Source organism: Orycteropus afer, unplaced genomic scaffold (genome assembly GCF_000298275.1).
Source record: "Orycteropus afer afer isolate SDZICR_OR568_19922 unplaced genomic scaffold, OryAfe1.0 scaffold00056, whole genome shotgun sequence".
NCBI classification, from domain to species: Eukaryota; Metazoa; Chordata; class Mammalia; order Tubulidentata; family Orycteropodidae; genus Orycteropus; species Orycteropus afer.
The window spans coordinates 5,083,757-5,094,176 of record NW_006921643.1 but is presented as its reverse complement, the minus strand read 5'-3'; positions in this window follow the sequence as shown (position 1 = coordinate 5,094,176).

The window sequence follows — 10,420 nt, the reverse complement described above, 5'->3', positions numbered from 1 at the left end:
AGCCGCCATCACCTCGGGCCTGGAGCAGGCAGCAAGGGGAGGGGAGCTGCGCCTAATTAGTCGGCCTGGGACCCAGGCGGGCAGGCGCCGGAGCGGCAGACGCAGCCGCTGGAGCCGCAGGGGCATGTCCGCGGCTGGACCAGGAGGCAGCGGGGAGCCGGGAGGCCAAGGCGCCCTAAGCCGCCATGGGACAGGCAGCCTGGGAAGGCCCAGGCCATGGAGATTCCTCACTGAGCAGGCCTGCCTCCCCTCATTCCTCGGTGCCACCAGGCGCAGCAATTAGAGGCTTTCAAAGTTTGTCCTTAATTGGTTTCATTTTTGCCTCATAAATGATTCATGGCCCGGAGGTCTAGGAGGCGGAGGGAGTGACAGGGGAAATTTGGGGAGGCTTTTGCCTGGAGCCAGGCTCCATACCTGAGGCCTAGGATGGGGTCCCAGCACCAGCCAGTGGATGTGAGGAGCTGGGGAAATCTTGGGCAGGTGGGACCCTTCAGCAAAAGTGAAATCTCAGGCCTACTCCTTGGAGCACTAATTAGGAACTGCAACTCCTTTGCAGACCAGAGCTCTGTGTCCACCGCAGCTGCTGCAGCTCTGGGAGCGTGAATAATAATGTAATGATAACAAAATAACAGTGTCAGTAGTAATAATAACGATGGTGAACACTTATGGAGCTCTCAGTAAGTTATAGGCAAGGGACTAAGAACGCATGCATTATCTCATTTCAGCCTCCAGACACTACAGGGGTAGGTACTGAAGCTCAGAGAGATAAAGGCCTGCCCTCTGACCCTGCCAGATCCTTTCCTCTCCAAGCTCTGAGGAGCACAGGGCCAGCTGGGTCAGGAGCTGCAGGTTCCAGGTAAGCCTGGGAATGGCCTCTTAGGTCCTAAGGCTTGAGAGAAAGACCCTAGAGGGCACCAAGGAGCCACATCCATCTGGCAGGTGAAGCCAGTTTGGAAGGGGCCCACTCACTTACCTGAACCCCTTTATCGCCTGCTTCTTTCTCCTCCTTTCTGGGGCCTGAGACATAGCAGCCTCCCAGGCCCCCATCCAAAATGATAGAGGCGGGCTGCCTCTACTCCTCAACAGGCTGTGTGTGACCTTGGCTGAGTCCTGTGAACATCCCCTCTAATGTTAACCCTGTACTAGACACTAGAATACAGAGAGGAGATGCCATGCATTCCACCCTCAGAGAGGTGCCAGTCTAGAGAGGAGATGAACAGACAGACACACATAAAAGGAGGGCTGAACGGAGCTAGTGCAGAGAACACTGAGCACTCAGACAATTGGGTTAATGTGCTGGAGGACTTCTCAGAGGAGGTGAAGTGGGCAGAGAAGATGCTCTACCTTTACCTCTCTGACAGAGCCTCCCACTCCTGACTCCAAATCCAGCCTGCAATAGAAGATGGTCAGGGAGCAAATACGGTACACATAAACCCAAGATCAGACACCCTCAACCCTGTAGAAACCCAGAACTACCGCCCTAATCAAGAGTGATGTGGGAAGCAAGTACATGGCTCAGCCCACCCATGTAGGTCACTTTCATTCTGAACCACCATGGGGGTGAGGCCTACAAAATTAACTGAGGGTCCACTTAGACCCTACGGCAATCCTGGAGGTGAGGAAATGTACCAAACAAGTCTGGTGGTGGCTGGATGGACTAATTGTCCTTGAGAGGACCCCAGGGTTCTGGGCCACTAGCTATTTGCCTTTGGGTGCCTCATAAACATCACCCCTTGTCATTCTCCAGCTCTTCTGTCCCAACCATGCATGCTCCCTGCCCTCGCCAAAAAACCTGCTGGCCCTTTCAGGCCCCAGGGCAGCACAGTCCCAGTTGTTAGCTTCCTGTTCTTCTACAAAGCACAAAGCCGGCCTCCGACAGGCAGTGAGATCGCCTGGTGCCATAGTTAGGTACTTGTAGTGGGAATACCTCACTGTGCCTCACCACAGATCTGAGTGACATATACGATCATTCCTGTTTCCCAGATGAGGAAAATGAAGCTCATAGAAGCTAAGGGACTTGCCCAAGGCCATGCAGCTAAGGAGAACCCAAGGCTGACCCTCTTGAGAGCCCATGTTTATTTCCCATCTCACTGGCCTCTTGCCATCAGTATCTCTGACCTGATCCTTTCCCTGTCTAGACAAAGAGCACACAGTTAGTACTCCTCCAGACACTAGGATGTGGTCCCTTGAGAGTTATGGTCAGGGGCCCTGCAGGGAGCCCAGGAGGAAGTTTAGGTCCCCACATACTCCAGGGAGCCCTCGGGTATGAGGGCTCCTGCCTCAGCCCTGCTGGGCCTTCCTAAAGGTTGGGTGGGGTGGTAGGGGAAGTCCCCTCACGCACACACAGGGCACCACAAATGTCCAAGAGGAGGAGGCACTCTGGTTCTGGATTAGACAGGACGGAAGGGGTTTCCATGTTCTCTGGCCCTCTGCTTGGGGAACAGAGGGTTGGCATTAAGGTGCCTATCACCCATACTTGGGAGGGGGCTGGCTACCTGTGGGATTCTAATACCTGTGGTGTTCATCCCTTGGCAAGAAGTCTAGGTGCTATGCAGCCCTATTCCACTCTGCTAGGACACAGCCTCTCTGAGCCTCAGTTGCTACAGCTGTACATTGGGCCCAAAAATGTCCCAAGCCCTTTGCAACAGGCTTCAGGAAGAAGTAGACAAAACATTCAGAGGCATATGTTGACTGAGAACACTTGAGACACTGAGGTCAACATACAACTAAAGCCTCACAATGGCTTGCTGAACATATAAACAAGTGGCTGAGTTTTTAGGATCCCGAGTTCACCCTCAGCAGGTCCTGTCAACAAACCCTGCCCAGGTGCCCACTCTGGGCCATGACACTGCTCTGCCCTTTGCTCCTCACAGTCTATCTGTCTGTCCCAGGGCAGCCTGGCTAGGTCACTGGGGTCCCTCTTCCCAGTCTGCCCAGGAACCTCATGTCCCAGGCAGGTCAACAATGACGTCAGCAGGGCTGGTTGGGTGTGGAGCCCGCCACCTCCGGAACCTCCAATTAATTAACTTTTTCAAATTAATTTCCCAAGCAAAATTCCATAATTACATCTGTCTCTATCAGCCTGAGTTGGGCAAGCAAGAGGATCCTGCAATGAAATGGAATGTGGGTGAGGGGTTCTGAGAGGTGACCTGACCAGCATAGGGACCTGATCAGAGAGGCTGCTGGAGGTTCAATTTCACCAGAGCAGTGCTTGTCTGGTATCCTTATGGATGCTGTCTGGGAACGGAGAGGGCTGAGAGGCCAGAGACCCCCCAGGCCAGGTGCTGGGAGGTCCAGGGAGACTCAGGGCCTGCCAAGCTCATCCTGCAGCCCCCTTATCCCCCACCCTAGTGCCCTCAAACCACAGTAGGTCTTGGCATGGCCCAGTAGCAGTGCAGACACTGTGAGGCTGAGAAGGCCGCTGCTGCGGCGTTCTAATTTCCCAAAGGGGCTGAGATTAATTAGCTCACACACAGGCGCAGAGAGGGAGAGTGGGAGCAGGGGCGGGCAGGGCAGCGTCAGGCGAGGAGCTGGCTGGCGCTCCCCCCTGCTCTCCCGGCAGGCAGGCAGGCGGCCTTGACAGCCTGGGTGCTCTGAAGGTCAGTGGCCAAGCCGGCTGAGCCAGCAGACTGGCACTGTCTCCTTCCCAGAATCCCTGAGGCCAAGGCTGAGGGGACAGTAACCAGGAGGACAGCTCAGGGGAGGGGGCTCCACTGTCACCACCATACATCAAACCTGTGCCAGGTGCTCTGCTCACACCATCCTGTTTCATCCTCAGAGCATCCAGAGAGCACCAAGGTTCTCCCATTTTACAACGAGGACACTGAGGCAGCATGGGGTGGTGACTGGTCAAGGTCATCCAAGTTGTCAATGTGGAAGTAAGACTAAAATCCAGGTTGGCCCAATTCTAGTCTGCTCTACTCCCCACTTGGGACCCCTGTGCCAACAATACAAGGGCTATAGGAGTCCCAGGCCTAGAGACTAGGTATGTGGCTATTGGTCTGTCTCTGGGGAATGAACCTACCTCTGCCTCAGAGAACTTGCAGGGCAAACTCACCACCATTTCACAAAGAAACTGAGACCAGAAAGGGAAGGTAATTTGCCATATAGCACAAACCCAGGACCATCCTCCTAGCAAAATAACCCCAACTTAGGTGATCCTTAGTGAGCCCTGACCCAGAACTATGCCATGCCTGGGGGATAACTGATAGGAGTGGGGAGTGTCATAGTAGCTGCCCCGTGTATAGAAAGGAAGGTGGAGGGTAAAGGGTAGGTGCTCCCTAGGGCATCCCTGGCATCCCCCCACCCGCAGTGAATCATCTCCATTCTAGAAGCCAACGCCAATGGGGTTCACCCTCCCCCAGGCCTAAGGAGTCAACAGTCCCTAGTCCCATCCATGGGCCCAAACTTGGGGTCCCCTGAAATAGGACCCTAGGTCAGCTGTGGGGAAGGGGCTGGTCCAACTAGGAACATTATTCATCATATATGGGGGGGACGGGACGAGGAGGGAAGGAGCCCCTGCCCTCAGAAGCATAGGCCATATGGGTCCAAGTGGGCTTTGAAGTCAGGGTTCCCATCTCAGCTCTGGATGAACTTGGGCAAGTTGCTTAACTTGCTGAGCCCATGCCCTCATCTGTCAAATACATACAATGACAGCCCAATCCACCAGGACTCTGGAGAAGATAGGTGAAACTCCTCGTGCAGGGCCAGCACCCATTAGGCACTTAATAAATGGTACCTATGTTGTTATTTTTATTGTCATCAAGAACAAATATCCAAGGCAGCTCAGGCCAGGAGTGTGGGGAGACCTAGGTTGTGACTTCAGTTGTGTGTTTGCATATGAGCTCTGAGCCTCAGTTTCCCCAGCCCCAAATAGAGTGCATCCTCCTTACATTTTAACCTTCAAGATCATGGGGAGATGAGCATAGACCACTCAAATGACCAAGTATGTACCTCCTGCCCTGACCACAGGAAGACCCCACCTATACTTCCTGCCAAGCTTTCCTCCCATCTCCCTGGCTTTCCAGCCCTGCCTGCTCTATGTCAGCACTCCTTAGATCTCCCACAGTCCTAATAGCACTGCTGCACAGGCATGTACCATGCCCCTCACCACCCTGCAAAGGCCCCATTTGCCACCTGGAAGTCCCTGCTCAAGTCTAACTTTTGTGGCCTTGATGTCTAAGTGTTGACAAATGGGAGATAAAGAAAGCCTTGGAACTACGGTTGGCTCTTTCCACTTCCTCCCTGTTCAGCCCCAGGAACATCCGCCCAAGGATCTGGGTTCCTCTGCCCTGTGTCCAAACTATTCCCATCTACTCCTCCCCAGTCCAGCCTTGTCACTCCCACACTTTAGCATTCCCAGATGAGAACTGCCCTAGAGAAATTTAAATCTAAGATATTCTAATTAAGGAGCCCTTGGAGGGTCCTCCTCTCAGAAAAATTCCAGCTTTGGTGGAGCAAACAGGTGGGGGCGAGCCTGAACTCACCTGGAGATCAGGTGTGGCACAGTAAGACTAGTGAGAACCATACCCCAACATCTACTTCTGGTCCTGCAACTTTGAGACAGAAATGAGCCACATACCCATTTTATAAGTGGCAAAAGTGAGGTCAGAGAGGCTGACAGACTGGCCCATGATTACACAGCAGGGAGTAATCAAGCCACATTTGGAACCTGGGCTTGTCCAGGTGGAGTCCATGGCTCCAGACTGGCCACTAATGGTTTGTTTTCCTTGGGATGCTTGGGCCCCTCTCCCCACTTCAACCTCTGCCCAGGCCTTTTATGGAGGAAAGTTGTATGGCCAGGAGATAGGAGCCCATCTGGGCTCCAGTCCTTATAGCCACCTGTCCCTTGACCTTATCTGGGCTCACTCAATCCTGTGGGCATAGAATGATCTGTAGTCGAGATGTCAGGTAGATGGCGAAAGCCCTTCATGACATAGACAAGTCATCCCATCACACTTAACTCTTCTGAAAAATGGGTATGCTCCCAATTCTACCCAGTTCAGGGACGGCAAGGCCCTAGTTCCAGCCCCAGTGGGCAGCAGAATCTTAAGAGGCCCCGAGAACACCCCTCTAAGCCAGCGTCCAACCAGATTTAAAAACCAGGATCTAAGGCCAAATTCTAAGTCTGAAGGAAAGGGGGACGCACAGAAGAGGGATAATGAGGACCTTAGAAAGGTCAAAGAAAAGAAAATCCCAGGGTGAGCAGGGAAGGGAGGCAGACAGGCTCCTGAGGCACAACCTGTTCAATCGAGGGGGTCTCTCATTCCTCTTCTGATCTCTGGCACCCCTTATGTCCCAAGGACCCCACCCTACGTAGGGAGAGCAGCTGGCCATTCGGCACTCCAGGAGAAACTGATTTCCAGAGTTTCTGTTCCTTCTGGAGACTTTTTTCTCCCCATCTCCTCTGCATCCTGACCCTATGTACTCCCAACCCACCACTGCCTGGGCCAGAGTTCCAGGGGCAGATGGGTTTAACACTTCAGCCTCTTCCTTGGGCCGCCTCCCCCAGGCAGGCCAAGCCAGCCTGGAGACTAGAGGGAAACTGTCTCTACTAACCAGCCCCATCTTACAGAACTCACCCTGAGTGTCAGACCCCCTTGGTGTGAACCTAGCAGGAGCCATTTGTGCATATGCGTACGTGCACACACCAAGCTCTATTGGGTCGGTATTCCTGGCCGACTCTGTGGCATCATCTAGGTGCGGCCTGAGGATGACTGAGCCTGTGATAGAAGGAGCAGTGTATGGGATCAAGGCCTCCTCCAAGGGTGTATGCCCATGTACAATAGTATACATCCATTCACTGATACTACGTGCTAGTGTATGTGCATGTGCACCAGAGGCTGGGGCTGTACATGTAACAATGGGTGAGCTTCCTGAGTGACCATATGGAAGCTGTGTGTACAATGTATGTTACCACGTCTGAACCATGAGTGCCATGACTATGGTATGCTGGGTTGTGTGCAACTATACACACTGTGACTGTGTCTGTCCTAAGTGTGTGCCCCTGGGTGTGCCACATGTGGAGTACATGAGTGCACGCTTTGCCTGCCAGGCCGCAGTGCTTCGTGGGGCTGCTGGGGATGGGGTGACTCATGTCTCCTGAGCTAATCCCACTGCCCGACACCCGCCCAGCTCAGCTCACCCTGCTCGGCTGGGCTCACGGCCGCCAGTGTAAGGGGGGGGGGAGGAGGCGCAGGCAGACGCGGCAGGGAAGCTGGCTTGATAAATAACCTGCTGCTTCCCCAGGCCTCTGCTCTGAAAAGGGGAGGCTACATAGGGAGGAGGGAGAGAAAGGAGGTGGGGAAGGCAGCTCTGGACCCCCAGGCTCCAGCTGCCCTGGCCCCCATGGCCCAGGCTGCAGCTCCGGTTCCTGTTTCATCGAAACCTGAGCTGGGAAAAGCCTATCGGGTCATCTTGCCTGTCCTGCTGGCCGCCAGGCCCAGGCAAGCTGCCCCTCAGGGGACAAGCCCACAGCCTGGCTGCCCAGCCAGTGGGGTGGGGGGAGAAGGTGGGTGGATATTTCTGTCCAGACTAAATGCAGCTCAAGGCCTCTGTTTGCACCCCCCAAACAGCTGCTCCCAGGGGCCCCCGGGCACTGCAGGACTGACTAAATATAGCCCCTTATCCCAGTAACCCCCCAAGGTGCTCATCTTCCCATTGGTTACACGCACGTGAGGGCAGAAGGCTGAGGAACCCACTGTGTGACCTTGGGCCAGTGTATCCCACTCTCTGGGCTCTCAACAATAAAAAAATCAAGTATTAACTCTGAGTTTTACCCTGCGTAGCACAGTCTATGGGAGAGTAGACCACAAAGGCGGCTAGATGGAGGTCTTTGCCTAGGGAGATAAGGGCTGAAGTCCAGAGCCCTCTCCCTAAGTGACTCCAACCTGATTCAGCAAAAGAATGGCTGAGGGAGCCCGTTCCCCAGCACCCCAAGCGCCTTTAGGCTTATAAACATAGTCTCCTCCACTCTGACTGTTCCTTGCCCAGGCTGGGCAATACCAGGCTCCTCCAATCTGCCCCGGCTGGACCCTGGCCAGGAAACAAGTTGTGCCAAGCAGAGGGGGGAGGCAGGGGAGCAGGGGGTGGGGCAGGGAGTATGACAGCTGCTATTTCCTGGAGGCCACAGTTGGGCACAACCCGGATTCCTGCCTAGCTTCACACTCCAACAGTCCACCCGAGTCTCTCCGTGGCCAGGCTCCAGGACCCTTGACAGGGCACCCCTTCCCCAGTGTCAGGACTATATCATCAGACCTCAGCCAGGATCACAGCCAGTCCCCTCTCCACACTGGTACTACAGGCAGGAAGCTGCCCAGATACAGCCCCCTCTGAGGCTGGAGAGAGTGGTGGTCTCCATAGGGTTCCACAGGGGAGGGAGGCAGTCCTAGCTTCCCTCCTCCAGCCTGCCTATCCGGCTGCTTCCCCCAGCCCCACTGCTTCAGCCCCACATGCACCAAATTCCCCACATGCCTGTCTGTCTCTGACAGCTCGCGCAAATACTTGGCTGCACGGGCACCCGCTGTTCTGAGCCTGCTGCGCCTCCTCCCCTGCCTTCCCCGGGGGGCTCTGCAGACACAGCCAGGAACGGGAAGGGGCTAGAGCTTAGAAGGCTGGTGGGCAGTAGGGAGGAGTAAAAGTAGGAGGGACCATCCCAATTCATAAGCACCACCCCTGCCCTTGGGCTTAGGAACCTGGGAGGCCACTGTGAGCCAGGCCAGGCTGGACAGCAGCTGCTGACACCCCCGTCCCTCCCTGCCCCCCGGAACCTCCCAAGAGGATCTTCCGGAGGCCTCCCACTTGCCTCAGCCAATGAAACAGCATCTGCCACCCCCACAGAGGTGGCTCAGGACAGGGCAGAGGGCAGCACGAGACCCCTGGGGAAGGTTCTAAGATCTGGACTGTGGCCTGGCCCCTCCTGGCAGCCCAGGCCCTCTATTATGGGCCCAGCTTAGGAGCACAGAGGAGAAACACGTTCCAGCTCCCCTGCAGTGTGAGGGGCACGCCTGCCCAGCTGCCAGGCCTGGCTGGGGGGCCTTGTCTCCCCCCAACTGCTCTCCTTCCTGCTGGCCTTGCCTCCCTCCCAGGAGACCATGGAGGAAACACATCCTGAGAATGGCTGAGATTTTCCACTGGACACTGCCTCACTGGCCAGCTCCCTACCTACCCCCACTCATTCCATGTCCCAGAGTCAGCCCTTCAACCAAATCACACCCACGACTCATGTGTACAGTCAAGGAAACCCCTCTACCACTGCTCTACCATTTGCTTCAGTATCCCCAGTATCCAGGCATGCTAGACACTGAGTGCATTTCCTCACAGGATAACCCCTTCTATTTTGCAGATGGATGTACTGAGACCACAGAGAGCCCAGAGAGCTAGGCCTCCCATCCAATATTCTTTCTGAAGAAGACTCTGACTGCAGGTCCCTTCTCTACCCATTCACCTGCCTCCATACTTTCTTTCTTAGGAATCAGCTCCACTCCACTCGGCTACTGGAGGTATTAGGGTGACTCTAAGCAGATCCTGGTACTCTAGCCAAATGCCCAGCTGGCTGTCCTGCTTCACTTTCCCACAGCCTCACAGTGGTCTTGAAGAGTCCCTCAACTGTAGTCTTTGTGACGCCAGACTGTGGGATAGAGCCTTCTCTCCCCATTGCACAGATGGGGCTTCTGAGGCCTCCAGGGGAGTGGGGAGCTGCCGGTGGCCGTGAGTCAGAGGGGGAGCTGGGAAGCCGCCCGGCCTGCCGGCTGTCACTGGAATCAACAGCCTGCATTTCCTCCTCACACTGGTGCCTCGGCAAGCGTGGGCAGTGGGCGGGTGGGCACTGCCATGAGGCCCCCTCCTGTGCCTGCAGGCCAGCCGCATCCCCTTGCCGCCTGACTGAGCCCAAAGCAAACTTCCTACCCTGGGCTGAATCTCCAAAGAGGGCAGGATATAGGCAGAACTGGCATTTCTATCTGTGCTCAAATCACCTGAGGGTACCAGGCTGGTTCTGGGACCGAAGGCAAGTCCCTTCCCTCAGAGCTTCAATGTCCCTTAGCATCAAAGGAGGAGACTGAATCAAGGGCAAGGCAACTGAAGCAGGATAGCCAGCTGGGCACTGTCTTCCAGCAGTAAAACCCATGGTTCTGTGATTCTAGAATCCCACCATGCCAAGCATTCTGACTCAAGAATCCCTCCACTCAAGAAGCATTCTATGCTTCTAGAATCTTGTGACTAAAAATTCTACACCACCATCTGACACCCTCACAAAGAAAGGGGGCTATTTTGGGGGTCATGATTCACAGCCCACTGGCCTAGTTAACCAATTTCCCACCTTGCTTAGGAGGTGGTTTAGGAGAGAGAAGGACTAGGTCTCTTCCACCAGGGTTAACAGGAACTGGAGACTGGGCTATGAGAGTGGGGGGGGGGCAGGAGG